Source organism: Pinus tabuliformis, chromosome 1_1 (assembly GCF_031772625.1).
Source record: "Pinus tabuliformis cultivar Carrire ecotype Pingquan chromosome 1_1, CPIR1, whole genome shotgun sequence".
NCBI lineage: Eukaryota > Viridiplantae > Streptophyta > Pinopsida > Pinales > Pinaceae > Pinus > Pinus tabuliformis.
This window is the reverse complement of record NC_142297.1, coordinates 918,149,679-918,168,983: the sequence shown is the minus strand read 5'-3', so window position 1 is coordinate 918,168,983 and position 19,305 is coordinate 918,149,679. Positions and strand designations below refer to the sequence as shown.

The 19,305-nt window shown below is 32.8% G+C and overlaps 1 pseudogene; it reads left to right on the top strand.

The window, feature by feature from the left end:
* Window positions 1-8,891: 8,891 nt before the first annotated feature.
* Window positions 8,892-9,789, top strand: LOC149217397 (myb-related protein 308 pseudogene; annotated as a pseudogene).
* Window positions 9,790-19,305: the final 9,516 nt, after the last annotated feature.

The following is a 19,305-nucleotide window of genomic DNA, read 5'->3' as shown; positions in this document are numbered from 1 at the left end:
ATTGGGAATCGATGATTCTTGTGGTAATAACCTGCCCGCTGCACTTTTGCGATTGCGATTTATTTGCATTAGTAATATATATATAAGGGGACCTTTCCATATAACTTCTTATATTATGAGTTGATTTAATTCTTGCCTATATCGGGGCCGATTCTTTTACACCTCTTTCTTTTGCTAGATTATCCCGCTTCCCTATGACAACTCACTATTTATCGCAATCGGAGTTATGAAAAGGAAACAGCTAAAACATAACATTTGTGCTTCCCGAGATTTGTGATGCAACGTATCATTATGGCATTTAAGTATCACGATTTGGCAGTTACGGAAATCATTAATAGAGCAATTATGGTTGAATCCTTCAAGGTTTTCATCTGTGGTAGCATAACATATTAAAACTCGAATAGTGTGTTAGCTTTGAATGAATTTTTCCTCTATTATGGTCTTCTATTTCTTTTTGCAAAGTAAGGCTGAATTCATCAATCGAGTAGAAATGTTGAAGAAGTCAAAGAAAGTGAAGGTTCCCTCCACAATCAAGGATGAACCAGAAAAGAGGGTATTCATATATGATACTACCTACCTAAGTCTGGGCAAGGCTTCATGGGAAAACATATATAATTTATTGGAAGCTGAGGACCCAGCAGAGATTGAAGAAGAAAGGGGAACAACAGATTCAAGCGACAAGTCAGAGAATACTCTAAAAGATTTGGCCAGCTCTTTTCTTCACAGAATAACCACCCGCGCCAAAATATTACCCTACAATGACTTGGTCAGATGGGTAATTTAATGTATCAGCATAATTGATGGAGCATTCTTTACGGCTAATGGAAAGATGTTTGGGTCATTCAGCGCGAAAGATATCAAAAATATGTACCATTTGCCGCAACCACAGAAGCATTATAATGCGGCATTTGTAGAATCTTTCGCCAAGGAAAATGACCTGGAGTCAGACCCTATTAGGCAGTGGAGGCATTTCCCAAACAAACAAAAGCACGAATCATCTGGTATGTACTCTGTAGACTCCTTAGCATATCCTTACTGCTATGCTGGTGCTATGATATGCAGACTCTTTGGAGTCGTTGATTCAACCAGTTTTTCTATGGAAATGGTGACCTTAATTGAAGAAACAATTAACTCTTATATCATGGATTGGCAACCATTATTTTTTATAAAATGGCCAATCAAATCCTTGATTACAGAAAAAACAGGTTTGTGACTACCCGGGTAATACCCCCATTTTATATGAGTGGCTACATCATGGATACCATCTGTTTTAATTCTGATTACCCCAATTTAGGCTGGAAGTGGACTCCACAAGACCCAACCCCCATTCATCTCTATCATAAGTATTTGTGGAAGGCCCATTATAAAAACCATCTTTATAGAATCTTCCATGGTTTTGTCTTGTCCGTTCACTATGCTATATTCAACAAACTTGCTCCTCGGTTGTTCGATGAAGCCAATGTCGATCTAACATTAATTGGTAGTTGGTAGGTCGAAGAGAAGTTCACCTATATCAGAGTTTTTGGCAGCACTGCAAATCCACATGTCCTCCCCTTATACATTCCTAATAAACTATTTGCCAGAGAAATAGCTTATCATATAACAAAAGCAGGGATGTCCAGAAACCTAAAGGAGTCCAAAAAGCAAATGTGGCCAACATTCCCCCTCTGATGTGGTACTTATACACTGCATGACTTTAAACATGCAGAGAAGGAAGCTGAGAAAATTAAAATGTTAAAGTTAGCAGTCATTCCAAAGAGGCAGTATGATCCAAAAGAAATTGCCTACAACTTTACCTCTCATGTCAAACTTGCCTTGTTTGAACATGAGAAAGAAGATTATGATGATTTGTTCACTTCAGCTGAGTTATTTTCTCAAGTAAAACATTTTGCAAAAATGATATTGGGAGCAGAGGGATTAGAGGGATTTCTAAAGTCCAGAACACAGAGGTTGCAAACTCTACCTCTGGACTTATTAAATACCACCCCTATGGTGCAACATGAGGGCCACAATGAAGGAGAAACTACAGAGAAGACTCCTAAAAGGGAGAAATGTCCTGAGAAGGACTGGACAAATGAAGGGACTAGTGAGATCCTTGATACTAATGTTACTATTGATCCTACTTTAATCAAGGAATGGGAGCAGTTTGATCTAATCATAAAAAACCCAAATGACTCCAAAGAACTCACTACATCAAAATCACCAGAACCTGAGGTTACTAATGTTCCAATTCAAGGGGCAATCGGCACACACAAAATTCAGCAGGATATTGAAATAATTCCAGAAAATCCCACAGAGGAGATTGTTCTGAAAATACAAGAAATACCACCACTAGATGTATTCTACAGTCCAAAGCATAGGGCTGTGGTCAAGAGATAGAGGAAAAAGAGGAAAATTGATCAAGGACCTCTTTCAACTCCTCTTGCCAAACCGATGAGCGTGGTATGGAAAGACTCAGAAATCAATCCTTCTAAGGATTTAACAAAATTATCTCAGTATGCAGGGGCTTACACAGCCGCAACAATGGACAAAGCCTCAGAAGTCAGTCAGCTAATCAGAGAAAAGGACCAGAGGATCAATCAACTTGAAATGCAATCAGCAGAAGAACAACAAAGGATTAGTAAGCTTGAACAGCAGCTAGCAGAGTAGAGACAACAAAATGAGCAATTAAAAGAGCAGTTGAATCTGGAGAAATAGAAGATTGATTAGCAGGCTCTCCAAAAACAACAGAAATTGTCTCAAGAGCTGAGCAAGCTTCAGATGGCAATTGAACAGGAAAAGAAGGCTAAGGAAGATCAAATTGCAAAACTGCAATTACAGATAGAAAAGTATAAAGGTTATCCACAGGTTAATGAATTCAAGAAAGAAGCCTTGGAAGTAACCAAAGCCTTATCCCAACAGTTAAACATCCTTTTCCATAATATATCTTTGGCTGACCCTTTGTGCAACATCTCTGCATCACTGATTGATAAGGCAGTTGACACCAGACTGGAGTTGGAAAAAGTAGATGAAAAGATATCAAATTTTCTCTCTTGGCAAGATTCAAAAGAAGGCAAGGCTGCCAATTTGCCTAAAATACAACAATCACACAAGGAAATCTTGTTTTCAGAGTGGGAATCACAGATAATGAAAGCCGAGAGGGCGACTTCTAGAGCCAGAGCTGTAATGAAAGGAGTAATCGAATTAGTAAATGACAATTTATATATGGCTAGTTTGGTCTCCGATTGCTCTCCAGGAAAACTCCTGAAAGAAAAAGTACTAGAACATCAATGGAGACAAGATTTGACAAACAAAGAGAAACAAATCGGAGAACTGCAACATTTGAAATGGGATGCATTATGGCTTTTCTAAGTCAAGCCACATAGCCAACAGATGGCCATGAAATGCCTTTCCGATGCAGTCAATCAAATGATTCCAAAACTCTCTGATGCCACCTACACAGCGCAGCTACATTGCTCGCAATTTGTCAACTGCAGGAACAAGAAAGGAAGCAGATTCAATGAATTAGTCCAATCGCTATCACACTGCTATTTTTATATAGCAAATCTCAGATTTTCATGTTTACAGTTTTAACAACACATAGCGATTTTTATTGATAGTTAGTTTTTATTTTTATTATTTAAAGACCCTTTCATGTATTTAGAAAGGGTCCTCAATTTCTATAAAACTTGACTTGGGAAGTTGCACTTCTGTACTTCTAAATATTTTTTTAATCAAGAGTGGATGTTTTTGTCTTATTTCCTTATGTGAATTAACATGTCTTTCAAAATTTGCTATTGTTGATATACATGTATGTTTTTCAAATATTATTAGGAGTTTATATTATTATTATAATATTAATATAATATTTATATAATAATATATAGAAATAATTTAGTTGTTAATATTTATATAGTTATTAATAATATTTGAACATAATATTATAATAATATTATATTATTATAATAATATACAAATCTAATTATTATTATAAAAATAATATAATTAATATTATTATTATTCCTTACAATCCTTATGACAATTCCATGTTGAACCATGGTTGACATCATAATACACCATGTTTGACTCACGAATAATAAACCCAAGCGACTGATATTATAAACCCAAGGTATTAATACTAAAACCCCAAGGGGTTATGAACCAAAGGGAATACTATTAAACAAAAGCGACTAATAATATAAACCCAATGGAATAATAAACCCAAGGCATTGATATAATAAACCCAAGGGATTATTATTTATTTTCATCGTGAGACAATGCTTGTCACAATGTGTCATTCAAGCATGGTTGTCTATGATTGATAATGGTTTACCATGATCAATATTATAAACCTAAGGGAATAATAAACCCAGGGATCAATATGAGAAACCCAAAGGAATTGTTGTAGCTTATATTGTGTTTTAAGTTTATTTATCAGCTATATCAGTAGCGTAGGTCTAAAAATAATTGCAGGGGTTCATCCTTAATAAAGCTCTCTTATTTTCTTTACATCCGCAGAGTCTAAGGGAAATGAAGTATTTTGTTTATTATACATTGAAATGGCAAAAAAAAGAGGTGTAAAATAATCGGCCCCGATATAGGCAAGAATTAAATCAACTCATAATATAAGAAGTTATATGGAGTGGTCCCTATATATATATATATATATATATATATATATATATATATATATATATATATATATATATATATATATAATGCAAATAAATCGCAATCACAAAAGTGCATCGGGGAGGTTATTACCACAGGAATCATTGATTCTCGATTGCGATGAGCAGTGCGGACCCGAAACAAATTTATATTTTTTTGTAAAGTCCAGCTGGGTCCACAGTTATATGTATGTACATATATAAAGATTTCCGATAGCAATTGATTGTCGCAGACCCAAAACATATTTACGTTATGTTTAAAAGCCCGACAGGTCTGCAAGGCACTGAATACGTATGTTGGCACATTCAGTGATTGCTGATTGCGATATGGGTAAGCCGGACCTGAAACATATTTATGTTATGTTTTAACAGCCCGACAGCTCTGTAAAACGTTGAATACGTATGTTGGTGCATTCAATGATCAACGATTGTAATTTGCGATCGTGGGCCGGACCCGAAAGGTATATTCATTATGGTTGTAAGTCCCGTTAGGTCCGGCATGTCGAAAAGTATTTTTATGATTACGCATTTTATATATTTCAATTATAAAGAGATTATAATAGAAATGATTTCCGATTTCGATATGGGTAAGTTGGACTTGAAAGCCTATGTATTATGTTTCATGACTGTGGCTAGTCCATCATATCAACAATATAATGTATATATATATATTATGGGGAAATGCCAATTGCCGATTGCGATGAGGGGTATGCCTCGACAGTTATGCTAATAGTATTAAAAGTGGGAAAAGCACATTTTATGTTATATTTTCAAAAGCACAAATACAAAGGATTTATATATAAATCCAATATTATTAAGGGTGCATAAAGGGCTGATTGTGATTGCAACTAGTTGCGATTGTGATTGCGATGCTCTGAGATGTTTTGCTCATACATGTACCAAGCATTAAAGACCAAGTTTCTAGGTCCTTCACTTAAAGACACAACATATATTTAAGTGACAAATAAGTGATAGTAAATAATATTTATTAATGTCTTAAGCACAATTTCCCTACAACAAGAAAGAGATTTATTTAAACAATTTTTTTTTGAAAGAAATATTAAACCCAAGGGACCGATATTATAAATCCAACATATATAAACCCTAAGAAAAATATTATAAACATTGAAATAAACATGATGGACCATCATTGATTTTCATATTGAGACAATCCTTATGACAATTCCATGTGGGACCATGGTCAACATCATAAGAAACCATGCTTGACTCAAGAATAATAAACCCAAGCGATTGATATTATAAACCCAAGGGATTAATACCAAAACCCCAAGGGACTATGAACCAAAGGGAATACTTAAACAAAAGGGAGTAATAATATAAACCCAATCGAATAATAAACCCAAGGCATTGATATAATAAACCCAAAGGAACAATAAACCCAAGGGATTAACACTAAAACCTCAAGGGATTATGAGCCCAAGGAATTATTCATATTGAGACAATCCTTATGACAATTCCATGTTGGACCATGGTTGACATCATAATAAACCATATTTGACTCACGAATAATAAACCCAAGCGATTGACCTGGATGCGGGTGATAATCAAGTTAGTTATGGTGATTAGACTGTCGGGCGACAGGAGGACTGGCCACATGGCCGCCTGCATCTTCTCCCATGCCAACCTGAAGGGCATTCATGGCACCTTGCAGGTGCCATTAAATGAGTGCTCTGGCCGAGACCTCACCATAATGCTCATAGCAATGGCCTCCATTGACCATAATGATATTCCTCCTCCCCTGCTCCACTACGTTTGTCCTCCTCAAGCCATAGACCATAATGTTATTTCTCCTCCCTTGCTCCACTCCGTTTGTCCTCCTCAAGCTGCAGAGCCTTGCTCTCGCAATGTAACGGGAAGCCACTGCTGGTTGCTCAGTTGTATAGTCCTTGGCAACAGGTTTCACTTCTCTCACACCAGGCTTTTGTAATTTAGCTTCCGCTCAGACCTCCTCCGTTCACTCTCTGTGCAGTCATTCCACCAATCTCCCCATTGACAGGCCTGTTTTAAATCCTACCATGGCTTGCATCTGCCACTGAATCCCAAGCAGGAGACGAGGCACTCGTGGAGGGAGTATCCGACCTCCTGCAACACCCGACCCAAACTCTGTCTCCCCCTCTGCCTCAACTGACATACCAAATCCTTATGGCTCCTTCTCTAGTTGATATCCCGACACCCGTAGCGGTAGGGGAAGAGCTTAGCTCCAAGGCACATGAAGGAGGGATGTCGCTGTCCACACAGCCAATTTTCCCCTTCCTCTGCACCTAGCTCCCCATACAATGCAATTTCGTTTCCACAGCACCTTGCATCAACCTGTTATCACTGCTACCATAACCATCACATTCTTTGAAGAAATCGACCCACCGGAAGCTTTGCCTGAGCACAATGCTGAGCAGCAGAGGGCAGCACCAAGAAACAGATGCAATCACAACCTAGGCAAACAACAGATCCACGAAGATGTTGCCACCCCGCATGACAAAGTGTTGGCTGGCAGTCAACAAGCCGCTGAAGATAGAATTGGTGACATGTAGGCTCTGGGAAGCAGGCTAGGAGACATGTCCGGACTGCATGCAGCTGCAGGCAGCTCAGTGGACGCTAATCCAGCACGGGGAGGTGGCACGTCAGCAGAAGAGGATGATTGGTACAAGTATGCATGCCTGATTGAGGAAATACCTTCCCCAGACAACCTCTCGTTTCGACACTTAGCAGCCAGGTGTCGCCGTCTGCCAGATGGATGCTTTTTCTAATGATTGGACAATTTCGATTAGGTTTTTTTAGTTCTGTTATGTTTATGCAATGTTTGATATGATTTTTGGACAAAACTGATAACGCCTGCGTGGGTTTTTTTCTTTTATGGACTGGTTTCCCCATTGTTGGGGCAGTCCAGGTCAGACAGTCATATTTTTTTTATGAATGATGCTCAGCACTACTGAGGCCCATGCCTCACTGTAATTATACTTTGTCTCATATTAATAGAATAGTTTTACTTAGAAAAAAAAAATAAACCCAAACAATTGGTATTATAAACCCAAGGGATTAATACTAAAACCCCAAGGGATTATGAACCAAAGGGAATACTATTAAACAAAAGGGACTAACAATATAAACCCAAGCGAAAAATAAACCCAAGGCATTGATATAATAAACCCAAAGGAACAATAAACCCAAGGGATTATTATTTATTTTCATGGTGACACAATCCTTGTCACAATGTGACATTCAAGCATGGTTGGCTATGATTGACAATAGTTTACCATGATCGATATTATAAACCTAAGAGAATAATAAACCCAAGGGATTAATATGAGAAACCCAAAAGAACAAGAAAACAAAGAGATTAATACTAAGACCCCAAGGGATTATGAACCCAATAGAATTATAAACCCAAGAGATTGATATAATAAACCTAAAAAAATAATAAAACTTTTACTAATATAATTATGATTAATAATTACTTTTATTAATTCTAAGTTAGAAGCAATATGCTAGTCTTGTTACCAAAAGCACAAAGCACATCTATATTCAGTTATTATGAGAAGTACAATAATTGTCAAATATTTTAATCACAATTGAAAGTGATATAAAAGAAAATTTGTGAATTTAAAACGCTACTGTTGATTTATTTCTGAATGGTGCCTTGTATAATAGCTTTGAACTTTTCAGTCATTGGACAAAACTTTTCGTACACGGATTGGATTATTGTTCCTTCGGCATCTTAGGGACAGGAAACCGGAAACATGGATGCGAGAAATAACGTACAATAGAAAAGACCCCAACTTAAATTACGGGTAGTCTAATGAGGTGGAGGCTTTAATGAGCTGGAGGAGCTGTTCAGAAAGTTATGGAAATTTTGGTTATATTTAGAGAAAGTCTGATAAGGATTTTTGTAAATCCAAAATTAAATTTCAAAATTTTAAGTGTTTTAGACATTTTTGATGGTGCTGAATCCATTTCCACTATAAAAAAAACGATTCAAACACTACCTTTACAAGATTTTTTGAATTTTTTTATTAGCAATCCAGGCAATTCCAGGCAATTCCGGTGTTAGACAAATCACTTAAATAATATCAACAACGTCATCTACCCAGCCCAATTAGATATGTATGGCCCATCTCACGAACCAATCGAATAAGATGGCCACTTCGTGACGGCTATATTAGTCTTCCGAATTCCCTTCCATTCGGCGTTGGTGACGCTTTCGTAGGAGTGCGTCTGCCTCTGAAAATGGGGAGATATCCGTGCTGTGAGAAGTCTCACACTAACAAAGGCGCCTGGACCCAACATGAAGATTCCCGCCTTGTCGCCCACATTCGAGCCCACGGGGATGGCGGCTGGCGTTCCCTTCCCAAGGCAGCAGGTTTATTGCTTTTTCGGGATTAACAGTTTCTTCGCCTCTGCTTTTTCAATGGAATTAACAGCTTTTTTGTAAATTGCATTGAAAGATTTTACAATGTAACTTTGCTTCATATTTTTAACTGCAGGACTACTGCGCTGTGGGAAGAGTTGCAGGCTCCGATGGATAAACTACCTGCGTCCGGTTTGAAGCGGGGAAACTTTTCAGAAGAAGAAGATGAGCTAATCATCAGACTCCATTCGCTCCTGGGAAACAAGTATGTAATTTCATCCCCCTATTGCTTCAATCAATTCCCTCACTTAGCAGGACCGATACTTGTATAATCACTGATCTGTCATGTTCCGAGAGCTTTCAATTTTCATGACGTGTTATATTTGAAGTTTCAATTATGGACGAAATGGATAACAATTAACTGTGAAACTGCACAGGTGGTCTCTTATTGCGAGGAGATTGCCGGAGCGGACACACAACGAGATAAAGAACCACTGGAGTACACACATCAAGAGAAAATTGTCGAGTAGAGGACTCGATCCGCAGACCCATCGTTCCCTATGCCCGCCTCGCAACAGCAGCACTGCCCTCAACTTTCCACCCACTCCTGAGCACAAAATTCCGGCGTTCGAGAGCAGGAGAAGGGCAGAGATAGCAGACTTCTTCCATCTCGAAGGCTTGAAAAACTCGCCGATCGAGTCAGCAGCTTCTACAGATGAAGAGTATCCTCTAATTCTGCCCCCGCCTAACTTAGTGACACTTGGAGTGAATCTATGAAGCATATTTAATTGAATTGCAGTAATAGTAGAGGTAGAGTGAGGCCGGAATCGAATATTCACGGGGATCTACAAATTGCTAGTATCGACTGGAGAAGACAATTGTGGAGTCTTCAAGCGGTGAAAGCCTCCCCGCCGAAAAAAAAATGAACTATATTCGCTCTCCACTGTCCCTATGAAATTTGAGGTTGAGGTTGGTTTCATTAGATAAACATATTGTTAGTTTGAGTATTATATTTGATTTAAACTATCTGAAATGTGTGAGAACTCTCTCATAAATTATATTTTAGAAGTTCATTTTTATTAATCAATAAATAGGTTGAGGTTGGTTTCATTAGATAAACATATGGTTAGTTTGAGTGTAATATTGATTTAAACTATCTGAAACGTGTGAGAACTTTCTCATAAATTATATTTTAAAAGTACATTTTTATTAATCAATCAATTAAATATATAATGATGGGTGTAAATATGGATTTTTTTTAAAAGTAATATAATGCTGAACTTCCCCAAAAATACTTTATTTCTTTGTTTTTAACAACGTGATAAAATATATTTTAATATTTTGATGGTGAATCACATACAATTTTTAAGACTAGACATTAAAATTCATATATGATTTTCTTCCAAAAATATTTATTATAAATCATAAATCACAAACTTGCTTTTTAAATAATAAAATTATTAATAATGAGAAAATTATATATATATATATATATATATATATATATATATATATATATATAGCTTTTTTAACATAAGAAAAACAAATTAGAATATGTTTAATTTTTTTTTTTACTAAAAAGAACGATTAGTTAATGTTTTTGTTAGACAATATCATGTATGTTTTAAAATGTTTATAACATTTTAATTTCACGGAGAAGCACATTGTATAACCTAGTATAAGATGTGTAAGTATGTCAAGTCTCCAATAAAATAATAATAAAAATAAAAATAAGTATGTCAAGTTTCTAATAAAATAATAATAAAAATAAAAATAATGTCCGCCCAAATAAAAATGAAAATAACCATATAAATCAAAAAAAACTAGAGCACAGTTCAACACAAAAGAAAATTGAAAATGCTGCTTCAAAATATTTTAATATTTTTTTTAATTAGCTATTTGTAAAATAAACCTTTAAAAGAAAAATCATATCTTATAGATATATTAAAATCTTTTAATACATCAATATTTCCAAGTCAAAATTGTGATATTTAAAAATATTAATTTAATATAGTTTTATTATTATAAGAAAGATTTACCTCCAAAAACTTTAATGCCCTCTTGACCCGTGATAAATTTTAAATTAAAGACTTCTAAGCTCGTACTAGTCATAAATGGACAGTAATAATAAAATTAATTGCGAATAGATTTGAATTAATTATCTCAAATGCTACTTTAAATGGTTCTAAATTATAACCCTACATTTGCACCATTATTCTCACTTCGTTCGAGAAAAATTGAGTAAAATCGGAGAAAGATTATGGATATCATTATTACAAACATCTTTATCTCAAAGTCAATAAGATTAAATGTAATTTTTGTATTATATTGGTGACATTTTATTTATTTTTATTTTTATTATATAATTCTTTTAAAATACATATGTGTCAAGTAAATTTTGTAATTATTCGATTATATAGCTTTTATTTGTTTTAGTGTGATAATAAGTTTTATAAGGTCTTTATTCGTGTTATTTCGAAGTTGAATAGATTTAACTAGTTTGATAGATATTCTCTAACTATATGGTTTTTAGATTTGTGTGTGGTGAAGACACTTGTTTAACAAGTTGATTGTGTGACCAAAGTAGCTTGGGTATCTTGAAAAATCATCTTGTTTTTATATGTATCATTATTTGATTAGTGGAGAGAGTATGTTCATCACATTTGTGTGTGCGATAATGTCTACTCCCCTATATTTTAATTTGGCCAAGATATAGATGCAATCATCAATCTAGTAGAAAAGAATAGCTAATGACAACTCTTGTAATAGGAGTGGACAATCTAAGTTGAAACTTTTAGAGTGTTGTGGAATAGATTCATGATTGTATTGTAATGTGAGTCATACATTATATTTATAAGCAAGTTTATTATGTCATGTTTGACTTGATGTATTGGCTTATGTTATTGTGTATATTATTGTAAGACTTAGAGAGGCATGCATACCCCTTTTTCATGTGTCCTTGATGACTTGGATAACCTTTCTAGTATATTTTGGTAACCTTTGTTATGAAGTCAGTTAACACTTGAAAGAGTAGGCCATGGGTTGGATGGATGTTCTATACGTGGAAAATATTGTTGGTTGTAGAATCGAACTGTTGAAGTTTTACATCTATGGTGAGTTCATCAAGAATTCAAATAAACCATGTACATGACGGAAATCATACTAGACCAATGGTTGTAGTGGCTGGTTACTCATTCATTTGGGTAGATGATTGTTCCTTTATATAGACATATACAATTTAGTGGTGCTTCATGTTCAATGTATAAGATGATAGTGATAGGTTGGAGTGAGGATAGAAGATTCTAATTAGAAGGTTCTTCCGTTCATAGTAGATCATGTTGTAGAGGAGAACATTGATGAATACATCAATTATTAGATATTACAACACATGTTCAATGTACAAGATGATAGTGATAGGTTGGATTGATGATAGAAGGTTCTAATTAGAAGGATATTTAGTTCATAGTAGATCATGTTGTAGAGGAGAACATTGATGGATACCTCAATTATTGATATTACAACAAGTAATCTTTAAGGGCGAGTGTTAGAATATATAACTCCTACTTGTCTTACATGTGATCATAGGATTGAGAAAGAGGCTATTGCTATTATTTAGGAGTTGGTTAGATCTTGTTGTTTGAGAGATATTATCTAGCTAGATGCTTCCGAGATTGGTGTGTGATTGAGATATTTTCTCAACTAATTTTCTCTATGAAACTCGGAAACTTGTCTATCTTGAGAAATCATTCAATGACAACATGGCACACTTCTTTTCACATGGGCTATAAAAAGCAACTGTAAATTTGATTAGATCATGTTGTAGAGGAGAACATTGATGAATACCTCAATTATTAGATATTACAACAAATGTTCAATGTACAAGATGATAGTGATAGGTTGGATTGATGATAGAAGATTCTAATTAGAAGGATCTTTAGTTCATAGTAGATCATGTTGTAGAGGAGAACATTGATGAATACCTCAATTATTAGATATTACAACAAGTAATCTTTAAGGACGAGTGTTAGAATTTATAACTCCTACTTGTCTTACACGTGATCATAGGCTTGAGAAAGAGGCTATTCCTATTATTTAGGATTTGGTTAGATCTAGTTGTTATGAGAGATATTATCTAGCTAGGAAGCATTAAAATCTATAACTCCTACTTTTCTTACATGTGATCATAGGCTTGAGAAAGAGGCTATTCCTATTATTTAGGTGTTGGTTAGATCTATTTGTTTGAGAGATATTAGTAGGTATTGTAAGAACTTAAACCTTAGATCCCAAATTATGTAATTTATAAATACGTAGTATAATCTATCTTCAAGCAAATCTACCTAAAGGGATTTGGGGGTTCAACCATGAAGCCTAACCTAGAGGGTGTTGAGAGAATTGAACCAGTGGCCTATCAATAGCAAATTTGCTTAACCAATTGAGCTACTCCTCAGGTCTCTCTAATTGATTAGTTATAAGTTACCTCACTACTTAATTTATTCACTAGGAATAGTGATTTCCTTACAAATAGTGAAAAATATTTTTTACTGATGTCTTTAGCATCTACATAGACAATGAAATTAATACAAAAAATAAAATAATCAAATTTATTCACTATACAAATATTGAAATCAATGCACAACACTATATATTATGATAAAATATTTTAGTGGAATATCGGTAGTAGTTTATAAATCGCAATTCCGTCTATTGCACAAAGATGGGGGGAGGGGCGTCCCTTGGTTGTGATACCTAGGTATTGGATTGAATGAGGAAAGCCAAAACCATAGGTAGTAAATTAATCCTTTCTGTTTTATTGCCTAGCACAAGGATGGAGCCTAAACAAGTTGGTGCCTATAGCTAGGAGGGAAACATGTCTTAGGAATTATTTCCCCAAGTGAAATTCATAACAAATAAGAAAGTTTATCATTTCGTTATATGTTTATGTTTATGACTAATGCACAAAGACACACATTCTACAACCCAATATGAGGGAGATCTTATGTTATGACTAATGCACAGAGAGACACATTTTACAAACCAATATGAGGGAGATGTGTAAGTATGTCACATCTCCAATAAATAAATAGAAATGTCGACCCAAAACAAAAATGAAAATAACCATATAGATAAAAAAAAACGGTAGAAAACAATTCAACACAAAGAATAAAAAATCCTCTTCCAAAACCTTTAAAAAAAAACCATATCTTATAAATATATTAAAATCTTTAAATACATAAATATTCCAAAATATTTAAAAGAAAAAACCATATCTAATAGATATATTAAAATCTTTAAATACATAAATATTTCTATGTCAAAGTTGCCATATTTGAAAATATTAATTTGATGTAATTTTAATATAAATTTTGTTATCTTGCTATATAAAAGATATCATTAAATTTAATATTAATAATAATATTATTATTAAATCTAATATAAATATGAATATATTATACTATTGATATTAATAAATTTAATAACTTTAAATTAATAATTTAAAAAAATTACATTTCAAAAAATTTAATCTATCTCAATACCTAATAAATCCAAAATTAAATAAATCTAAACTAATTCCATAATACACACTTCACATTCTAATAATAAAATTGAATTATGAAATTTCATATTTTTCGTTTCTTAAAACGAATAAATGAAAAATGAATTATCCAAATGAATTATCCCAATTCATCCCTTTCTTAACATCAGGAAAAATAAATTAGAATACAAATCAAAAGAAATTTTAGGAAAACGAAGATTAGCTAATGCTTTTGTTACAGCATATCATTTATGCTTCAAAATGTCGATAACATTTTCATTCCATAATACCCACGCTTCACATTCAAATAATAAAGTTTGGATATATGAAATTTCATATTTCACTTTCTTGAAACACGTAAATGAAAAATGAATTATCACTTTCTTAAGATCAAGAAAAATAAATTAGAATATGTATAAAAGTAAATTTACCAAAAAGAATATTGGCTAATGCTTTTGTTACACCATATCATTTATGCCTCAAAATGTCGATAACATTTTCATTCCATAATACTTGAAATTCAAATAATAAAGTTGGATATATGAAATTTCATATTTCACGTTTCTTAAAACTTGCAAGTGAAAAATGAATAAAAAAAAAAGTTCATTTTTTTCAAACTCGTAAGTGAAAAATGAATAATTAAGTAAAAAAAATAAAAATAAAAATAAAACTTCTTTTCGTATAAGTTTTATTTATAAATTAAAAAGCTTAATTAGCTAAATTTATATTTTTATACCATATGAATTCGTTGATAGTAATCAAAATTTTTTATTTATTTATTAAAGTGGTAAAGTTAATTAAGGGTTTTTAAGATTTATATGGTTTATAGACTTTAAGAAAGTAAGAAATCAATGAGAGCTTTTTAACATATTATTTTTATGCTTGAAAAGAAGTGAGAAAAGTATTCCCACATCACTGTAGTTTTACTGATGAGCTAAAAGATCAATAATGTTGGTAGCATCGTAGATATTTTCAAAATTTGATTGAATGTAAATATAAGATGGAAAATCTAAGGGAAAATATATTTCATCTTCAACCTTCTTAGGATAGCACACCTGAGGATTTTTTTCATCGCTTAGTGTTTCGGGAAGTGACTAATGCCCAGCTTCACAATGCCCATATTCACAAGGAAGGTCGTAAGAATTAGTTCTTATCTTAAAAATATTCTTTTTCTCCCTTATTAAAGTTAGAAAGACAATTCCCATTTTTGAGATTGAGTTCATCACCTCTTTATAATACCTTAGTTTCCATTTTATAAAACAATTGAGCAAGAAATAAGAAAGATGGATGCTAATTTAATGTTAATTTTTTTTGTAATATACATGTTTGGTTAGTTTTAATTAAAATCTTTATGAAAACTTAATAATCACACTCTCATTATGCTTGGTTTGTTGTTGATATTACAACTTAGTAAAAACAAGATGTTGTAGAAATATTTCAAGTTCACTCATAATCATAAATAAAAATATTTTGATGTCCATATGAAATAACATAACTTATATAAACTTTAAAGATATATAAAGTAATTCAATGTTAAACAAATATTAGCTTTATACTTTTAAAACATATAAAAGATATATAATTCTTATAATTTTAAAAATATTTCAACATAAAAAAATCAATTTAAACCATTTTAATATATATATCTATTTTAATATCAATTTCAAATTAAAAAAAAAAAATCATTAAAAGTAAAAACTCATTTCCTTTTCCATTTAAACCATTTATATATATATATATCAATGAAAAAAAATGATTAAAAGTAAAAAATCATTTCTTTTAAGAGAGGAAGAAGTGTAATTCATTTAATTTTTGATATAAAATTATTATATGAAATTTTAAAAATAATAATAATAATGATAAATAAATAGATCAATATAAATAATAAATAAAATATAGAGACTTAAGTAATTTTGACGTATATTTTGTAATGTGAATAATAAGGTACATAAATAAAATATTTCGACCGTAATGTTAAATAAAATATTTAGATATCAATTATCTATATATTAGATATGGTTGAAAAACTACACATTATATAAAGCAATGGAAAAGATTTTTCTTATACATTTTGATTTGCAATTTTGTTTGAAAGAACCTGTATAGATCCATATTAACCTTGAATTTATCAAATGCCAGGCTCAAATCGTTGAAGGTGCAAACCATTTCTTACACTCTAATAGAGGATTACACATAAGAGAATTGATCCCTTTCAACACTTAATAATCCTTAGTTAAAATAAATCTATATTAATATAATGCCAAATATTATCATCTAAATAATTAATTTGAATTTGATTTATCTTTCATCATATTTTTTATACTTTATTGTAATACATAAAAAAAAATTGAATGCATTAATGTAATTAAAACCCACACAATACTATTAAACTTTCAATAAAAAGGAAAATAACCCAAGAAACTAAAAAAACAAATTATTCTCTATCTTATAAGTAATAGATAAATCATAATCTCTCCATATATTAATACTTATATATTATAAGTAATAGATAAATAATAATCTCTCTATAAGAGAAAAAATGATTTTCTTTCTACTATTTTTCATAGTTAATTTTGCTCCAAATTTGGTAGAAACTTTTAAAAGTCATACGGTTAAATTTTTTATTTTATAAAGTTCAAATATATTAATAATTTTCACGAAATTTAAAATATATATATGTTTTTTTCATTTGAATGTTTATTAGTAGAATAAATTATTGTTTATATTTTTATTAAATATTTTAAATTTATTTATTTTTCTTATTGTTATTAATTTTCATGGTGGTGGAAATCTATTTGAGTTTGAGAAAATAATTTTATACAATTGTGTTAATATTAATTGTGTGGGCATTGTTGATCATTTTGTTGAAAATGCAGCTAGAAATTCCTAAAATAATTTTGTCCTAAATTAAATTAGGATAAAAATTGTAATTCCACCTCACAAGACAACTTCTATGCGTTAACTAAGTTAATTTGACTTAGTTGGTTTAGTTAATTTGAGTTGAGAGTCTAACTTGAGTCATGATTGAGTTTATTTTTTGTTGTAATTAATTAATTCAATTTAATAGTTAAAGCGAGTTAAACTAGTTCCAACTGATGGAGGAACTAGTACGAGGTCTAACACTGGGGTGATGCTTCATGTGTTCAACCAGTTAACTAATAATTAAACCATAAATAACTCATGCATGTGAGATCTGAGAGTTACCCAATTGAGATTGGAGTTCAAGGGAAGTGTACTATCAGTTGTATAATCATCCAAATGGTACAGGTGGTGTATGTAGTTAGAGGAAGATCCTAAAGGAACTGCGCAGTCGAATGGAGGAAAATTCTTATTAAATAAGGGCCTTATTCCTCATTGAACAATGCAAGGAAATAAGGACTTGGGAGACTGAGAAATTGGTTAAGTATTGGCCTAGAGTTGTTTAGGAAGCAGTGAGACAGATAGAGATAGTGTAGAGATTTCTCGGACTTGAACAAAGCATTGTAATCTTCTCATATTTTTTTACTAATGCAATATACAGATAGCAGGGGTTTTTAACTGTGGCTTTCACCAAGGAATCATTGTGTAATGTGTTTATTGAATTCTTTCTCTTGTATGATTCATGATTTCTCGATTGATTAATTATTTCCGCTTATGAGTAGAGTAGATTCAAGTCTTTTGTTTTAGAAAATTACATAAGAAGTTTGAATGTACAAGGAATTTCTATATGGTATAAAAGTATAAATCACTCTAGAAGAGGAAAATACGAGTTTTTCTTTTGTAGGTGAAATCGAATTTGTAGTATCATTCTTCAGAGCCAGCAGGATGTCGTTATCTGGATTGAGAATCGAATATGCCCTTGAGGGTAATTCGAACTATATTTCTTGGAAGGATAGGATGGCGGAAATGTTGGAAGACAACGAGCTCAAGGAATTCATAGACAGTGACATTCCTAAGCCAACTAATGCTCAAGGCCTAACACACTAGAGAAAATGTGTTGCAAAGGCGAGAAGGATTATCCTAAAAGGATTTCGAGATCATATTGTCTCGAACCTACATAGTAATGAGACTCCATATGCAATGTGGAAGGCTTTGACAAACCTATTTCAAAAAATAGTAACAATAGGAAGTTGGCGCTGAAGGACAAGCACAAGAAAATCAAGATGGAGAAGGGAAATATGATACCAAAGCACATGACCAAGTTCGCCCAATGTCGCGATGAGATTGTAAGTGTTGGTGTTATAGTTACTGAAGATGATCTAGCTAGCCTAACATTTCCAGGCCTTCCCAAGAGCTGGCACAACTATCAAGATTCGGTAAATAGCAGGGAGAACTTGCCAGAGTGGGAGTGTTTGTGTTTCGACTTGGTGCAAGAAGAGATTATATAGAACACTAGAGATGGGACCTCATCTAAAGAAGTGGAAGAGTATTTTTCATTAGTCAGCAAAGAAAAGAAATCCAATGGAAAGAAGTCCCAAGGCGAGGAGGGAAAAAAGAAAGACTTGTCCAACATCATGTGCTCTCACTGTCACGAATTCATGAATTATGCCGCGAAATGTCCACAGAAGAAGGCAAGCAAGAAGGAGCCTGAAGTAGCAGCAACAAGTGAAGCTTTAGCTTCATAATTTGAGCTTGATTTTAGTCTCATTACATGCATGGAAAGCACAATAACATGAATCATGCAGTATCTTGACAGTGTTGCACATTCTATATTATGAGGAATAGAAATCTCTTCAGGGACTTAGAGGAGAAAGACCTCAAGAAGAACGTTGAGTTTGGAG